This window comes from Brachyhypopomus gauderio, unplaced genomic scaffold, assembly GCF_052324685.1.
Source record: "Brachyhypopomus gauderio isolate BG-103 unplaced genomic scaffold, BGAUD_0.2 sc34, whole genome shotgun sequence".
Lineage (NCBI taxonomy): Eukaryota > Metazoa > Chordata > Actinopteri > Gymnotiformes > Hypopomidae > Brachyhypopomus > Brachyhypopomus gauderio.
Window position 1 is genome coordinate 1,287,748 of NW_027506866.1, and position 17,253 is coordinate 1,305,000.

Below are 17,253 nucleotides of genomic sequence, written 5' to 3' on the forward strand. Positions count from 1 at the left end.
GTCACCCTTCTGTTTGCTCACTTTGTGGATTTAAACACTCCTCCCTAGCTGCGGCGTGAACAAGCGGGTGGACGTCAACAGCTGTGTGACCGTGCGGGACTCGGACACCTGCAGCCCGCTCAGCCCCAGGCGCCTGCCCACCTTTGTGGAAAACGCCGCCACCCTGCCCAAGTCGCTGGCCATGGTCATCCCACCGGGTGAGTCCCACGCGCTCTGCCTCTCCCTCCCCTCCGGCTCTGTCGACAGGTCGCAGTCGTTGATCACTGTCTCGCATCTCCTTATAGAATAGAGCGCCGCGGCCTCCGGGATCGTCCAAAAAGACCTCGGTTGTGCCTTCTGCCAGAGCAGCCCTGCCCGGCGCCGAGACACAGAGCCGCGTCCTCCAAGTTTCAGCCTCTCTGAGCCAGGTAGAGCGTCTGTAGAGCAGTTTGCCTTCTCACGCTGCAGCTGCCGTCACACTTCACACTGCCCCATAGAAAATCTTATCTTCGCCCTGTTGTCTTATCCACATGCTGCAACCAGGTGTAGTCCAGAGAGTAGTTCAGCTGGGAGTATTGATATCTCACTGCCATTTTGTGTCTTGGCTCCTCCTACAGGTCCAGGATCTGTTGTGATCTCATGACAGTTCAGGAGGCAGATCCCCCTGGCACCAGTCCACCAGTCAGGAGGATCAACTCACTCCCTGCTCTTTCTTCAATTTGCACTCCTGTTACATTTGCACATTATATTTCTAATTCATTGCATACGTTCACTTTAATCGTAATTACACCAGATTCCTCATACATTCACTTTGCACATACAGTATGTTTACTTACTGCTGCATACGCCACTTACTTGAATGTAAATTTCAGAGACCTCTATTTATTTTATTATATATATAAACAACTCAGCTATATTTTTATCTTTACTATTGTACTTACCGTTACTATTGTACTATTCCTTTTTTTACTGTTTTAGTTAATGTTAATTTTAAGTAAATGTTTACCGCTGCACTATGGAGTCTGAGAGTAACGTAATTTCAATCCTGTGTATGTCCTGCACGTATCACAGATTTGACAATAAAGTTGACTTTGACTTTGAACTACCCCTCAGCAGGCTCTTCTTACCTGAAAAAAATGACTTTATTACAGAATTTCAATACTGCAGTGTCTGGGCTTTTTTGTTTGTTTGTTAGTCCATTTTTGTTTGTTTTAGCCTATTTTAGTATCTTGTTTTTAAATTATGTTTATTTCAGATGCATCATCTGTTTTATATATTTATTTTTATTTAACATTTATTCAACCAGGAGGAATCTCACTGAGTTACAATAACTCTTCTCCCAGGGAGTCCTGGCCAATATTTGCAGAACAAAACAATTATACACAATGACATACAATACTTCTATACACAACACAATTTCAGAGAGGGTAAGAAGCCTAGGTTTAAGACAGCTTGACGCTCATTCCAAACATAAGGCGCATACAATGAAAAAGCCATTTTCCCCAACTCAATCAATCAATCAAATTTTATTTATATAGCACTTTTTACAACAGTTGTTGTCACAAAGCAGCTTTACAAGTGCCGAGTCCTAGCCCCCAGTGAGCAAGCCAAGGGCAACAGTGGCAAGGAAAAACTCCATAGTTTTTTGCATGAGGAAGAAACCTTGAGAGGAACCAAGACTCAGGGGGGGAACCCATCCTCCTCTGGCCGACACCGCTCACCATGACCAACTCTGTTCTTTCTAATGGGCTATCTAAGAGCAACTTATTTTGTGATTTTGTATTATATAAATAAGATAAATTAGATTGAAATGGAAGTAGATTAGAAATATATAAAGGTATTTTCCCCATTAGGGCCTTTGCAATAAAAAATCAATACATGATACTTCCTACTAATAATTCTATCCACTGAATTTCTGTGACATTACATGTACACCGTATACGTCCTGTGTGTGGGGCGCCGAACTAATTCGTGTCTATTAAACTTTTGGCAAACACGTGACTTGGAGAAGCTTTTTAACATTGTGTGATAATGCAGACACAAAATAAAGACAATTGTATTCTTCATCACAGCTGTGGCGTTATGGTGAAATATCTGATCGGTTGGAGCAGTTCTTAACCAATTAGATTGTGTGGCAGGAACTAACTCTTTTATACATGTGCTAGCAATGTATTAATTTGGATAGATTGCTGATAATGCTAGCTTGCTGCTAACGTTAGCAAGCATTTTATTGCTCAAAAATAACTTTATTATAGAAACTCTGTTCATGTCACGTTATAGCCTATGTCTTGTCATTCACTTGATCTTTTGTATGAAGCACACTGTTTTGCTTTTGACTGAAAGCAGTAATGGTTTAAAATGTTATTTGATGCCAAATGATAATAAACAAGTTCATATCTATGAAACCAGTGTTGTCAGTGAAGTTCATTTACAATAATTATAACAATTAAGTATTAATAATAAAAAATCTCATAAGTAAAAGTATTAAAAACTTGATGTATTAACTGTAAGCAGTTCTTTCTTAATAGTTTAAGGTATTTGTAATTGTGTAGTTAAATTAACAAGTAAAAGCAACTGAGTAATTTTAAATTGAGTAATTTCAACTTTTAATTAGTTCACTCTATTTAAATCATATAAGTATGAATTGTATCCATACAACTCAATACCTCTGTTTTTTAATGTAGATTGAACTTATTAGGGTTAACAGTGTGTGATAATGCAGACACGAAATAAAGACGACTATTGTATTCTTCATCACAGCTGTGGCGTTATGGTGAAATATCTGATCGGTTAGAGCAGTTCTTAACCAATTAGATTGTGTGGCAGGAATGAACTGTTTTATACATGTGTTAGCAATGTATTAATTTGGATAGATTGCTGATAATGCTAGCTTGCTGCTAACGTTAGCATTCAGTAAATGTGTTGCTGTGTTAGAGTTTTAAAAATGTATCTCAAGTATTGGGAAACGCATGTTAGCAGTCGTAAAAAAACTAAAGGATTTCTTAGAATTTAGCAGAAATTTTAGTTAGAAATACACTCACTACCAGCAGGATGTAAAGTTGGTGTTTATTTTAGCTTGTTTGAAGTAAATAAATGAAAATGCTTCCTCTCTCTCTCTCTCTCTCTCTCTAATTTTATGTTGTGCAAGGCAAGCATTTTATTGCTCAAAAATAACTTTATTGCTTAAAAGCACTGATTTGAGGAATCTCTGTTCATGTCACGTTATAGCCTATGTCTTGTCATTCACTTGATCTTTTGTATGAAGCACACTGTTTTGCTTTTGACTGAAAGCAGTAATGGTTTAAAATGTTATTTGATGCCAAATGATAATAAACAAGTTCATATCTATGAAACCAGTGTTGTCAGTGAAGTTCATTTACAATAATTATAACAATTAAGTATTAATAATAAAAAATCTCATAAGTATCTCTTAAGTTATTTGTAACTGTGTAGTGATTAATACTGTAGCAGGAACCACATACCAAAATTATAGCAATAGCAAAAATGCCTTTATTAAAACAGAGATATCTCTGGGGATCTCACATTCTAACATCAGAGAGACCCAACAAGTGTTTGTACATGCCGTCTTTATATACGATTTCTCCACGCCCCAAACTCACAGATCTGCTTCTATGCCTTACATGGTATTGTTGTTCGAACAAACAAGACTTCTCTCTTTGTCTCCAAACCTAACATCTCTTATACATATAGTTCCTGTCTCTGGACTGTCTGCTTGACCCGAGGTCACCATACATCAGGATGTCATACATTCATGTTTCACCCATGTCAGCATTATTAGTTCACCACTTCTGCTTGAGCAATCACCTTCTCGTTTAAACTCCTTACGCATCATGATTTCCTAAGGCCCCTCTCTCGGGTTCACAGCTCGGACACATTTAAAACAATAGTTACATTTAATTCCTATATTATGTTTAAAGGGTAAGCAAAATATATTGTTGCTAATGCTAGTGCTAAGCAAAAAACTCAAAATCATAACAAAAGTTAAATTAACAAGTAAAAGCAACTGAGTAATTTAAAATTGAGTAAATTGAGTAATTTCAACTTTTGATTAGTTCACTCTATTTAAATCATATAAGTATGAGTTGTATCCATACAACTCAATTATATTAGTTTTGACAGAAGCCATTACTAAATTTTTTTGAGGCAACGAGTTACCTCTGTTTTTTAAGTAGATTGAACTTATTAGGGTTAATTGGTTGCCTTGAAGTTTGCGGTGGGGAGCAAAGACACGCGGGACACGCCTACTTTTTTGGTAGCCTATCAGTATAGTTAATTATATTTCCTCTTATGTGACTGGATTATCCTGGATGATTTGCGTTAGCGTTTGGATAGCTCGTTAGCTGACCAGGGGGCTATTCCACGAAGCGAGCTTATGAAAGCGGCGCTTATTAGAGTGAGCCTCGCTTGAGTTAGCCAAACAGTTCACTTCCGTCTAGTTCCGTTCCACTAACGAAATCCAGACGCAACCTATTCCCGCTAATTCAAGCCAGGCTTTTGTAATTGGCGATCATGCGCGTGCACACAGTATTTACACAGCCTCACTAATCGATATTCGAAAAGGCAAGAAAATGTCGAAAGAGCTGAAGAAACGAGCAGCTTTTTTTTTCTTCTGCTGAACAGGAGCTGCTCATACGTCTTTATGAGGAATATAAACACGTTATTATGAAGAAAGGCAACACATCCTGTATTAATAAAGCCAGAGAAGCTGCTTGGCATAATATTGCAGACAGATTAAATGCGTGAGCATATACACTACCGTTCAAAAGTTTGGGGTCACCTAGACAATTTTGTGTTTTCCCTGAAATCTCATACTTTTATTTATCAAATGAGTTGCAAAATGAATAGAAATATAGTCCAGACATTGACAAGGTAGAAATAATGTTTTTTTTTAAAATTTGAAATAATTTTCTACTTTAAACTTTGCTTTCGTCAAAGAATGCTCCCTTAGCAGCAATTACAGCATTGCAGACCTTTGGCATTTTAGCTGTTAATTTGCTGAGGTAATCTGGAGAAATTTCACCCCATGCTTCCAGAAGCCGCTCCCACAAGTTTGATTGGGTTAATGGGCACTTTTTTCGTACCATACGGTCAAGCTGCTCCCACAACAGCTCAATGGGGTTGAGATCTGGTGACTGCGCTGGCCATTCCATTACCGATAAAACACCAGCTGCCTGCTTCTTCTCTAAATAGTTTGTGCATAATTTGGAGGAGTGCTTTGGGTCATTGTCCTGTTGCAGGATGAAATTGGCTCCAATCAAGCGCTGTCCACAGGGTATGGCATGGTGTTGCAAAATGGAGTGATAGCCTTCCTTATTCAAAATCCCCTTTACCTTGTTCAAATCTCCCACTTTACCAGCACCAAAGCAACCCCAGACCATCACATTACCTCCACCATGTTTGACAGATGGTGTCAGGCACTCTTCCAGCATCTTTTCAGTTGTTCTGCGTCTCACAAATGTTCGTCTGTGTGATCCAAACACCTCAAACTTTGATTCATCTGTCCATAACACTTTTTTCCAATCTTCCTCTGTCCAATGTCTGTGTTATTTTGCCCATATTAATCTTTTTCTTTGCCACTCTGCCCTGAAGGCCAGCATCCCGGAGTCGCCTCTTCACTGTAGACGTTGACACTGGCATTTTGCGGGTACTATTTAATGAAGCTGCCAGTTGAGGACCTGTGAGGCGTCGATTTCTCAAACCTGAGACTCTAATATACTTGTCTTCTTGCTCAGTTGTGCAGCGGTGCCTTCCACTTCTCCTTCTACTCTGGTTAGAGCCTGTCTGTGCTCTCCTCTGAAGGGAGTAGTACACACCATTGTAGGAAATCTTCAGTTTCTTGCAAAATGTCTTGCATGGAATAGACTTCATTTCTCAGAACAAGAATAGACTGTCGAGTTTCAATTGAAAGTTGTTTTTTTCTGGCCATTTTGTGATTTTAATCGAACCAACAATTGTAATGCTCCAGATTCTCAACTAGCTCAAAGGAAGGTCAGTTTTATAGCTTCTCTAATCAGCAAAACTGTTTTCAGCTGTGCTAACCTACTTGCACAAGGGTTTTCAAGGGTTTTCTAAATATCCAATAGCCTCCTTACAGAGTTAGCAAACACAATGTACCATTAGAACACTGGAGTGATGGTTGTTGGAAATGGGTCTCCATACATCTATGTAGATATTGCATTAAAAACCAGATGTTTACAGCTAGAATAGTCATTTACCACATTAATAATGTATAGAGTGTATTTTTGATGCATTTAATGTTAGCTAAATTGAAAAAAAAAAAAAAACAGCTTTTCTTTCAAAAATAAGAACATTTCTAAGTGACCCCAAACTTTTGAACGGTAGTGTAATTTAATCCATTCATTGGCATTTTAAAAGTGTTATAGTAAATTAATAATGTTAATAATAATTTCATGATTTAAAAGTAACATGTGCAGGAAAAGGTAAAACACCATATTAAATAACTATATAAAATATTTTAGCAACCAGAAAGAAAACTGCTACTGCTACTGCTGCTGCTGGTGGTGGGCCTCCTGTAGCAGCCCTCACTCCTGCAGAAGACCTTGCTTTAGAGCAAAACAGCGGACACCCCATCATTGTGGGAATTGAAGGAGGAACATCATCTGATCCTGTCTGTCCTCATGATACACAGCCTTATGTTAAAGGTAGGTTCAGTTGTTTCTCAGATTTTACATGTTTGTTCTTACAGGCTACATCATAGTATTATTGTATTCTTGATGACTACAGTGGTGGGGGGTGTGCGGACTCTTTTAGACCCTCCTGTATTTGACAATGATGTGAGTACCATAAACCAGCCTATTTCTTATGACTGAACCCTGAGGATCGTTAACATTTATGTGTCTTAATTTGTTGTTTGCAGGGGGAGATTGCCGGACCATCCAGGATGGTACAGGAGAATGAGGACACAGTGTCTGCCTGTTCTGTAAGGCGTGTGTGTCTATGTATCTGTCTGTTAATGTGCTGTGTGATCTCATGATTTGTGTTGTATTTAAAGGAAATGGAAGAACAGAGAGAAGACCCTCAGGCCTCCATGTCCAGAGCTCACACCTCTGCAAGAGAACACGTGAGTAGTAGTTATGCAGTTCAACATGAATAAATACTTCTCAATCTTGACTATACTTCAGTCTTAAAGGAATCTGAGATTAGTGAGATCTACAAAAGGTTCTTGCTCCAAGATATAGAATGTAAAAAAGCAGATCTGCAATACAAAAAACTAAAAATATGGAAGTTGGAGCTTGAAATAAAGAAAATGGAGAAAAATGTGAGTATTTGCAAAAAGGTCTCACTTTAATATGCTTGTTTTTGCAAGATAAGTAAATCAAAGTTTCTTCTGTCCACAGGCTCAGCAAGACAATTAATAAATTTCTCTTTCCAAAAAAAAGACGTCTTGTTTTATGTTAATAGTGTTAATGAACAAATGCAAACAAAATATTCCCTTAACCAAAGTAAGTGTTTGCATACATGTCCCTCATAGCTCTACCATCCATGTGGTCTGCAATTAAAATGCCATCTTCCCATTGCTCCAACTGCACTCTTGGCATTTCTTCTTTTTGCAGTATTGCCACATTGTGCAAAACTGCACAGGGTGCTACGATATCACAGGCTCTCTCAGGGGTGACTCTGAGATGGCGCAAGCAGTTAAATCTGCTCTTTAACTGTCCAAATGCCATCTCACTGCATGCCCTTGTCTTAGAATGTGCACGATTGAACCTCCTCTCTGCATCTGTTGTAGGGTCTGCATATGGGGTAAGGAGAAAAGGTTGGCAGGGGTAACCCCTATCCCTAAGCAATAAGCCAGGAAAAGCACCTACAATTATAAGGAGAAGAGTTAAACACTGAGGCCAAATCTGCACTATTTTGTGTAGTTGGAGTGTTCTTACCTTGGGCAAACCTCTGTGCCAGTGAGGAGGCACGAAATATTGTGCACCGAGCCGGGCCATTTTACCTCAATGTTGGAGAATAGAAATTGGCTGGTGCAAACCATTTAGAACAAGTTGTTCAAACCCATGAACTGACATGCTTTACATTTTCTGTTGGGTAGGCAAAACTTGCATGTACCTGTACATTGATGCTGTGAAATAATTTTTTGGTTCACATAGTCTGCCTCCATGGGTACAGATGGAGCCTTTATCCAGATGTGAGTACAGTCTATAGCACCAATGACATTTGAAAATCCTAGAGAATTCAATGCGTTTTGAATTGAATGAATTTTAGCATGAAATAGTTGATTAAGATGAATACAAAGCACTTTGGTAAGTGCTCTGGATAAGAGCATCTGTTAAAGTCATATACATTTAACTCCAGTGCCAGCCCCCTACTGCCTGACCGGATAAACCTACACCATGATGGACATTACTACATCTTTTCCTTTTCTTTATTTTCTTTCTGTCTAAATTGTTGTTGTTGTCATGGTGACCGGTGTCGGCCAGAGGAGGATGGGTTCCCCCCCTGAGTCTTGGTTCCTCTCAAGGTTTCTTCCTCATGCAAAAAAACTAGGGAGTTTTTCCTTGCCACTGTCGCCCTTGGCTTGCTCTCTGGGGGCTAGGACTCGCCACTTGTAAAGCTGCTTTGTGACAACAACTGTTGTAAAAAGCGCTATATAAATAAAATTTGATTGATTGATTGACTCCAAGTTAATGATCAAACCAACACTACTTCTCATGAATACATGCCAGCTGTTCTGAAAAGGATGGGAAGGATGCCTCTGTGACCAGGGAATTTGATGAATATATTAAGGAAACGCTTAAGCGCAAGGTAAACCTTTCGAATTTCACGGCAGACCGTTGCCTTACTAAGATGTTATGCATCCCCAATGCTGTACAGAAATGCACGACTGGCAAAGAAGCGCAAAGCGATACAGACCGTTTGGGGTTTGGTAAGAGCTTTACTACGTCTAGTGGTCTTCTCAATATATGGCCCCAGTAATTTACAAAGATATATAATACTGTGTCTTCTGAACAAATAAGTAGTCATCTGGAAAGCCCAGTGGATCTGTCCTGTCCTGGAATGACCTTGGAGCTGGTAGCATGAATGCTCTGCACACTATACACGCTCCCTCATCTACTGGATTCTCTACAAATGGGCATGCCATGGTCAATCAGCCTTCAGCCTTCACTGTTAGCTGCTCTTTTATAGCATACATTTTGGATTATTTGTATCACCTGTATGAAAATCTTGGTAAGGTAGTTGTCTGTGTCCATTTCCTTTTTGCACCATTAAGTTAACCACACATTTACATTATTTATACTGAACATATGTAAATTGCAGAGTGATATGATTTGCTTGTAATTTGAACACAAAAGAGGAAGTATGGGGATAAATATATACCTAAAAGTATCTTCACCTAAATTACTCAGTATTAATAATTATTAATACTCAGGTACAAAGAATTGTATTTTTTGTGATATAGTTTATACTAATGTATGTTTCTGCACCATAACTGCGATTAGACACTGTATTCCATTTTACACTGACCTGAATTTGTGAAGATTAAACCAATACATTAAAATGTGCAGAAACCTCACTGATTAACAATGAATATGTACTCTTAAGATCGAAATATATATTGCATTTGGAAATATAATTATTAAATTTTGATAATAATAACCTGCAATCATTCCAAACTAATAATTACAGTACTCAATTAAATGTATAAAGATATGATATTATATGCTACATCCACAGCAATTTAATGGATAGAACTACAGTGGAACCTTGTTCCTCAATTCAGTTTCCCGGATGGTGAGACTGACATCACGCTGCTCAGCCAATAGAAGCGGTCCCGCTAAGCTAAGCCTCAACTCTAGCCTGGTACAGAGCAGGTTAGTTCAAACGTATATGTTGCTGTAGTGACTGAGCGAGGCTCAAGTCTAGCCTCTTTCGTGGAACCGAATTTGAGCAAAATGAGCCAGGCTTGTCTTAAAAAGCCCGGCTTACTGAGTTAGCTCGCTTCGTGGAATACCCCCCAGATCCTTGTTTCTTGTGTATGTGATAAATTACATTCTGCACAGTTACCTCAGGATATGTCAACAGAAAATAACAATCATAGAACAATATATATCTATAGTCACCATGACAACAGTTATCATAAGTGTTAGTATTTCAAAGTGCAAAAAGAGCAGAGCTCCTAGGTGTGTTAAACCTGATGTGATTCACTAAAATCTGTGCTCCTTATTTAAAAGGACTTCTGAGTTTAAGGATTTAGCTTTCTGCTAATTCAAAATGTTAAAAACGTTTGACTTTCTTCCTCTCTCTTTCATTTAGAGTGCAGGCACAGTAAGAAATGCACAAACATCTCCATCCTCAAGTAGAATCCATGTTGGGCTTTATTTTTGTCTGGAGGTCTGGCTGGCAGCTCTCATGTGGTCGGGAGGTTCTTCACAATCTCTCTTAGGCTCTTGCGGATATTGGAAGGTTGGTAACCAGCGCAGTCCAGCAGCGCAGGGCCCATGTGGGCATGAAGGGCTTGGCATAGGTGGACAGTGGCCCCTCTCACGCTTCCACCCCTCCCGTGGACCGTACCACTGTTGCTGGAGGTCCCCAGGAGCTACCAGAGCAGAGGGAGCACCTTCTGCTCAACCAGTTGTGGCTTGCAGGGGTAAAGTTCCCTAACCAGCTCTATAAAAAGGACATTTAAAAGGAACAATGATAAATAAATCAACCCTGGACAGCACTGGGTTATTACAGAAGCATTTTCTTAACCTAGAAAGATTTCATTCAATTAAAGTGACAGTATTTGGTAACTATGGTAACTCTCTGGAATGATTATTATCAATATTATAAATATTATTAATGAATATAGGAATTATAGTATTTCTGGTAAATCTTTTATCTTTTTTATATCTGGCATCTCTTAGCATATCAGTGGAATGACTTTCTGAAAGAATAGTTTTTTGATGTCTACACATACATTTGTTTAATGAGTTAACATGGGGCATAGTGGATGGGATAAAAAATCCTCATCATTTATCCAATCATGAATCGCTACCTTGGATTTCAGAGTGAGGACAGTGTCCCTGATGGTTGCCAGGTCTTTGGCAGGGATGTACTTTTCCACCATCTTATCAAAGTCGTGGTGGGAGGACAGGAACAGCAGCATACGCCGGCCAAAGCGCCTGAGACGAGGAACAGACCCCAAAACAGGAGAGAACCGTGAGGGACCCGTAACTCACAGCACACTGACCATTTATCTTACCAGCACAATTTTACAAGGCTGTCTGTGTCTAGAAAACACGATAGTGTATCTATTACTCTACAATTTAGCAGCATTTGCTGACTTCAGAGTATCAGACTAGGAGACTAAAAGAATCAGCAAAATATTACTATCTGGGAAACTGAATAAGCTTTGTAGAATTCTCGTTCTGATCCCAGTACTAACTTGGTTTCTTGTGAAGAGTCCTGTGCCAACTTGGAGACTGCAGGAATAATTCGCGGTGTGACGTCTTTCGCCCCAGACAATAAGCGGCCAGCACCAATCTTCTCTACCAAAGTAGCCAAGTGCCGAGCAGTACACTTTCTTACTGCAGCATTCAGATTACTTTTGAGGAAAACAGAAGGAAAAAAATAACTATTATAATAATAGTAATAACTATTAATCCATCCAATCAATGTATACAGTACAACTTTTAGCTTCTATAAAGAAACTTAAAACCCTTATGTATGATCTAAGTGCACAATCAAATGATCATATTCTATTCGATTGCTTAGCTTGCACCAGTTAGTGTACATGTGTATTTTTAAACAGAAAATGTTTGTATGTCCTCTGTGAGCTAGCTAACTAGCCTATTTTTTAAGCATTGTGAAGGGCAGTTTGGATCAGCAGAGCGGAGATGGAACGCAATAAAAATAACATATAAGAGGATAAATAACTAAAAATATTGATATAGGCCAGGGCAATATTTTGAAAGAACATTGGAGAGGTAAAAACAGCAGCCAAAATTAGTGCTGTGTTAGCTTCTTGTGACTGTTGTTGCTATCTGAAAGCCACAGTTTAAAGTTCATTGCAGGCTAACTGACCAGAGTCCTCCAGCGAGAAGGGCGTTCATGCTCCGAATGGGGGTGCAGTTCTGCACCATGCTGTCCAGAGCTGTGTCCATGTCCTGCCTGATGAAGGCATTGGACTCCGCTGCTTTGTGGAGGAGGACCTTAGCTGTAGCCTCCACTTCCTGGTCCATCCCTTTCTGCAGGCTGGAGTACAACTCCCTCAAGGACACCACCGCCATGCGGGACACGCCAGAGCGCAGGTTCAGCACCTGCAGGAAAGACGACGTTCCAGCTCGTTTTAGCCACATCCAACACTGCCACCGCCATCTTAATAAGTATAATCCACCACTGCAATGTGTTATGTAGGCAGAAATACCTTAATCACTAATTACAGTTAGATATGCCATCTGAATTTCAATTAGATGAGAAATGTTTTTATCAAAAAAGAATTTCAAAGTACTACGCTAAATCTGACTTGACTTTGTCAGCAACATCACCTGTAATGTGTACATGCTGATGGCATGTTTGTATTCTGTCTATCCACTGATGTTTGCATTGGACATACACGGACATCAGTGGGTTGTGCCTCTTCGGTAATGGTAGACCTTGATCTGATTGTTCTCGTCCAGGCCGAGCTGGACCAGCCCATTGGTGGGTGGGGCAGCTGGGTAGCGTGTGAAGAGAGGCCTGGGCAGAGGTTCAGGAGAGTACAAGGGTGCAAGAGAGTGTGTGTGAAAATATGATGCATTCTGTTCCCGTACTGGTTTGTGTGTGATACGTACATGTGTATAAGCTGAGGGGGAGAGAGAGATTGTGAAAGGATACACATTTGGGTCTTTGCGTTGTGATTCCAGCCACCTTTTGTTGTCTTCAATCAGTCTCTGCAGCCTCTGGCTATCTAGCTCAGAGGAGAGACTACACACACACACACACACACACACACACACACATAATGGAAAAGCACTGTATGAGTTCATCAATTTTCCTTCAAAAATCAACAGCAGCACTGACCCTGTGAGTGAGAGTGAGAGATTGTGAGCGAGCCTGCACAGGTGTGCAAGTGTGTGTAGTCACCTTGCTGGAGTGTATCCACTATATGCTCTGGTAGCCCTCATGGGATAGCGGGCACTGGTATCCATGGAAACTCCTAAAATCAGAGCAGTCTTAATACAGGTAGTGCGGTTTAGATTGAAGCTAATCTGAAGCAGGTCTCTACACTGCATCACACTTGCACTGGAAAAGATCGGCATTATCCAAGCACAGAAAATCAATGGAGGTCATCAACTATGCAAAAAAGGCTATAAATCCAGCAGTGACTGGTTTGTGCTTGAGGGAGAGGCAGAAGTTTTCTATTTGTATTTTAAAGGTTTTACGAGTGATGAAGAAATGAAGCATTAGTGAAAGTTACTGCAGCCCACAGAGGTGACCACTGCTCATCACTGCTAATGTTTGGGGTGTGTCTGTCTCTACGTACCAGGGAAGAGTTTGCTCCAGTGGGAGTTCAAATGAAGGTCAGACCCGTGTGTTTTTGGGACAGAACAGTGTAAGAAACTGTTCTGATTGGCCAATGAAGAGGAGGCGGGGCTTGGTGTCCATGCCCAGGACGGGGCAGGAGGGAAGGAGGAGGACGGAGGTGGCTGAGGGAGGGGCTGGACGGTCCTCCCAGTGAGAGATCCCAGTGCACCCAGCACTGTGTTCAGCTGGCCAGAGATCTGCTGCAGGGACTCTGCTAACTGCTGCACTTTCACTGGCACTGCATGTGCTGAAACAGAGAGGAAGACCAGGGTTTGGGTGTATTACTGCTAGAGAGATAAAAACATCAGACAACTATGAACCATCAAGACCAGAGTGGACTCTAGAGCTGCTTACAGTTGTGGGCAAATTTTTAGTTTTCACAGTTTGCTTCCTCAGTTTATTTTTTTAAGAACCTTTTGTCAAATGTTTATGTGATATAATGAAGTACAATTATTAACAGTCCATAATTGTTTGTTGCTAAACTGCTCCTGAATCGTTGGGAGAAGTTGTTCTGGAAGGATGTTTTGATACCTTCCCTTATTTATGGCTGTGCTTTGCTTAGGCAACATTGGGAGTGACCCCACACTTTGATGGTGTGAGGAGGCTCATAGCTGCCTCCTCTGTAGGAGACGCTCCTGTAGGAGACGCTCCCTGAAGCCTCCTTCATGCAACTTGAAGCACTCTCCCCAAAGTCCTTAGTGACTGGATAAATGGTTGATTGGGGTGCATCGTACAAGCCGCACTGTCCTTGCCTGTGAAACCCTTTTGATGCAATGATGACTGAACGTGTTTCCTTGGAGGTGACCATGGTTAACAGGAGAAAACGTAAACGCACCACTACCCTTTTAAAGCAACCAGTCTTCTCTTCTAATCAGCATGACGGATTGATGTCAGCTGTCTTATCCTCATCAACTTTTTATCTCCTGAGCTAACGAGATCATCACTGAAATGATCTCCATTAACTGAAATGGAGGAGCCGTAATGCAATAATTTTGTATTGTAATTTTGTATTGTAAAAGGTCATTTTCATCACAGGGAATGACTTTGCAATTAATTGCAATTCATCTAATCACTCTTCACAATCTAGAATCAATACAAATTGCCACCATAAAAAAACTATGGTAGTAAACTTTGTGAAAACCAAAATTAGTGCCTTCTCAAAATGTCTGCCCGTGTGTGCGTGTTGTGCATTCAGAGTTTGTCTCTCACTCGTCTCCTCTTGGCCATACTCGTCTCTGCTCGTCTCTGAGTCTCTGACATCAAATGAGACTCTCCGATCTCCCACCAGCCGCTCGCCTTCATCACATGACAGCTGAGAAAAACATTGTAAAGCCCAGGTAGGTATTAATGTGGGTTTGTACGTAAGTGTGTGGGTGCAGGCATACGCGTGTGTGTGTGTGTGTGTGTGTGTGTGTATTACCTCCTCTGCCAGTGACGTCTCCAGCTGGCTGAGTCTCTCCTCTTTCTTTCTCAGGAGCGTGTGGTCCTTCTGGACCGTCTCCCTCAGCTTCTCCTGCTCACTCACCTCCTACAGCACAGGGGAGCAGAACATCTAAGAGGAACTACACTCATGCTTCCTACTGTCTCCTATCTGACCTGGCTACATGGCTGTAGGCCCTGCAAGACCTAACGTGCTTAGACCCACTACGGCACTGAAACCGTCTAAAGTAGTCTTAAAATCTCTTAATATTCTCAGATAAAGGTCAATCACTCTCCTGGTTCAAATCCTACCTGAACGATCGTTACCAATTTGTACTTGAAAATAATGAATACTCATAAGGATCTGTATTGTGTCCCATGTTATTCTCATTATATAGGCTAGCAAGCATTTGTAGGCATGGTATTAGCTTCCATTGCTATGCAGATGATACTCAGTTATATATATCTTCTAATTTGGATGATGTCAATACTACTACCAAAACTGAAAACTGCATCCAAGAAATAAAGAACTGGATGGTGTCTAATTTTCTTCTTCTAAATTCTGATAAAACTGAGGTGTTACTTCTTGGATCCAAGACTGCAAGAAGCAATTGGTCGAATCTTCTTATTACACTAGATGGCTTTTCAGTAACACCTGAATCTCCTGCTAAAAGTTTAGGTGTCTCTAGTGATTTGGATCTTTCATTTTTCACACACATATGCAATGTCACTAATGCTGCCTTTGCAACTTCATGTAATATTGCCAAGCTGAGACATGTACGTTCGGTATCAGATGCAGAGAAACTGGTCCACAATCTCATCAAGATTGGACTACTGTAACTCTCTTTTAACTGGATGCTCTAAACCAGGGGTGCCCACAGTTTTCAGCTTGCGAGCTACTTATAAGATGACCAAGTCAGAAAGATCTACCGGGGTGGCGGCGAACGTAATTTGTTGAGCGGAGGGGGGGGGGGTGAACGTAATTTGTTGAGCGGGGGGGGGGGGGGGGGGGGGGTGGCGAACGTAATTTGTTGAGTGGATTGCAGATTGGCTACCGTGAATGTCAATCAAAATACAACCACCGTCAGTGCAGATGTGCGATTCATCTACTACTATTTTATGTGACGCGATCTACGCACATTCCTTCGCGATCGACCGACACTTCCTTCGCGATCGACCGGTCGATCGCGATCGACGTAATGAGCACCCCTGCTCTAAACAGTCCCTGAAGAAAGTCCAACTTGCTGCATTTGAATCCAAGAGCCAGAGTCCTAACTAGGCCTTGAGAAGTCCATCACATTAGTCCTACTCTCTCAGCGTTGCACTGGCTCCTGGTTAAATATCAAACTGATTTTTAAATTCTTCTGTTGGCCTATAAAGCATTAAATAGTCCTCCACAATATCCGAGTTAACTCACTGCATACCATAATCCATCTCACCTGCTGCTCTCTCAAAGCACAGAAATGCGCTCAGCTCCGAAAACTACAAGATTACAGCCGAAGGCAGAGTAATGTCTCAGTACCCTCATGCCTGTGGTCACCTCCAGGCCCCTCCCTTTAGTTATGCTGCTAGGGATAAGCCTGCTGGAGCCACATGCTAAATCACTGGCACGTCTACTATATATATGGAAGTTTAATTTGATTTTACATATTTAACCTGCATTCTGTATCTTGACTACATGTTTCTACAAAGACAATTCCATAAAGCAGCTAGAAGATGCTCTGGGTTGCCAGTGGATGTGCTGATGCTGTGGATGCATGTGCCAATACGGCCAGCATCCTACCTGAGGCCCAGCATCCATATTGGAGAGACTGTGACTGCTCAGATAGACACAGGACTATAAATATGAACTTAAAGTTGCTGGGCCAATGGAGCATGGCTTCCCTTTTGGGTCTTGGTCCTCCCAAGGTTTCTTCCTAATCCACCTAGGGAGTTTGTCTCTGCCACACTCGCCCCCGTCTTGCTCATTAGGGATCTGGACCCATGCGCTCGTGAAGCTGCTTTGTGACACCATGTTTTGTAAAAAGCGCTTTATAAATAAAACTGACTAGACTTGACGGACCTGGCAGAGAGGCTGAGCAGAACCTCCTGCAGCGGACCTCTGCGGGCTGGGGTGGGCCGTCCTTAGTGCCGCTTGTCTCGCTCTCAGACAGCTGGTCTCTTTCTCTAAGAACTGTCTTGCTCTCTGCAGAGAAACACCTTCACACGAGATATACTCCTGCAAGCTAGAGAGAAAGAGAGAGAGAGAGAGAGAGGAGATTACAAACGAGTATATAAACATATGATAAATACATACAATCGGACAGCCTCCCTCCCCAC

The 17,253-nt window shown here is 41.1% G+C and overlaps 1 long non-coding RNA gene across 1 annotated transcript; it reads right to left on the reverse strand.

Annotated features, from left to right (window-relative positions):
• Positions 1-10,320: 10,320 nt before the first annotated feature.
• On the reverse strand, positions 10,321-11,549 carry LOC143485460 (uncharacterized). Its single transcript, XR_013122891.1, has 3 exons — positions 11,396-11,549; positions 11,006-11,132; positions 10,321-10,635 (listed from the first exon to the last, which is right to left on the reverse strand). It is a non-coding gene; the product is annotated as an uncharacterized LOC143485460 (long non-coding RNA).
• Positions 11,550-17,253: the final 5,704 nt, after the last annotated feature.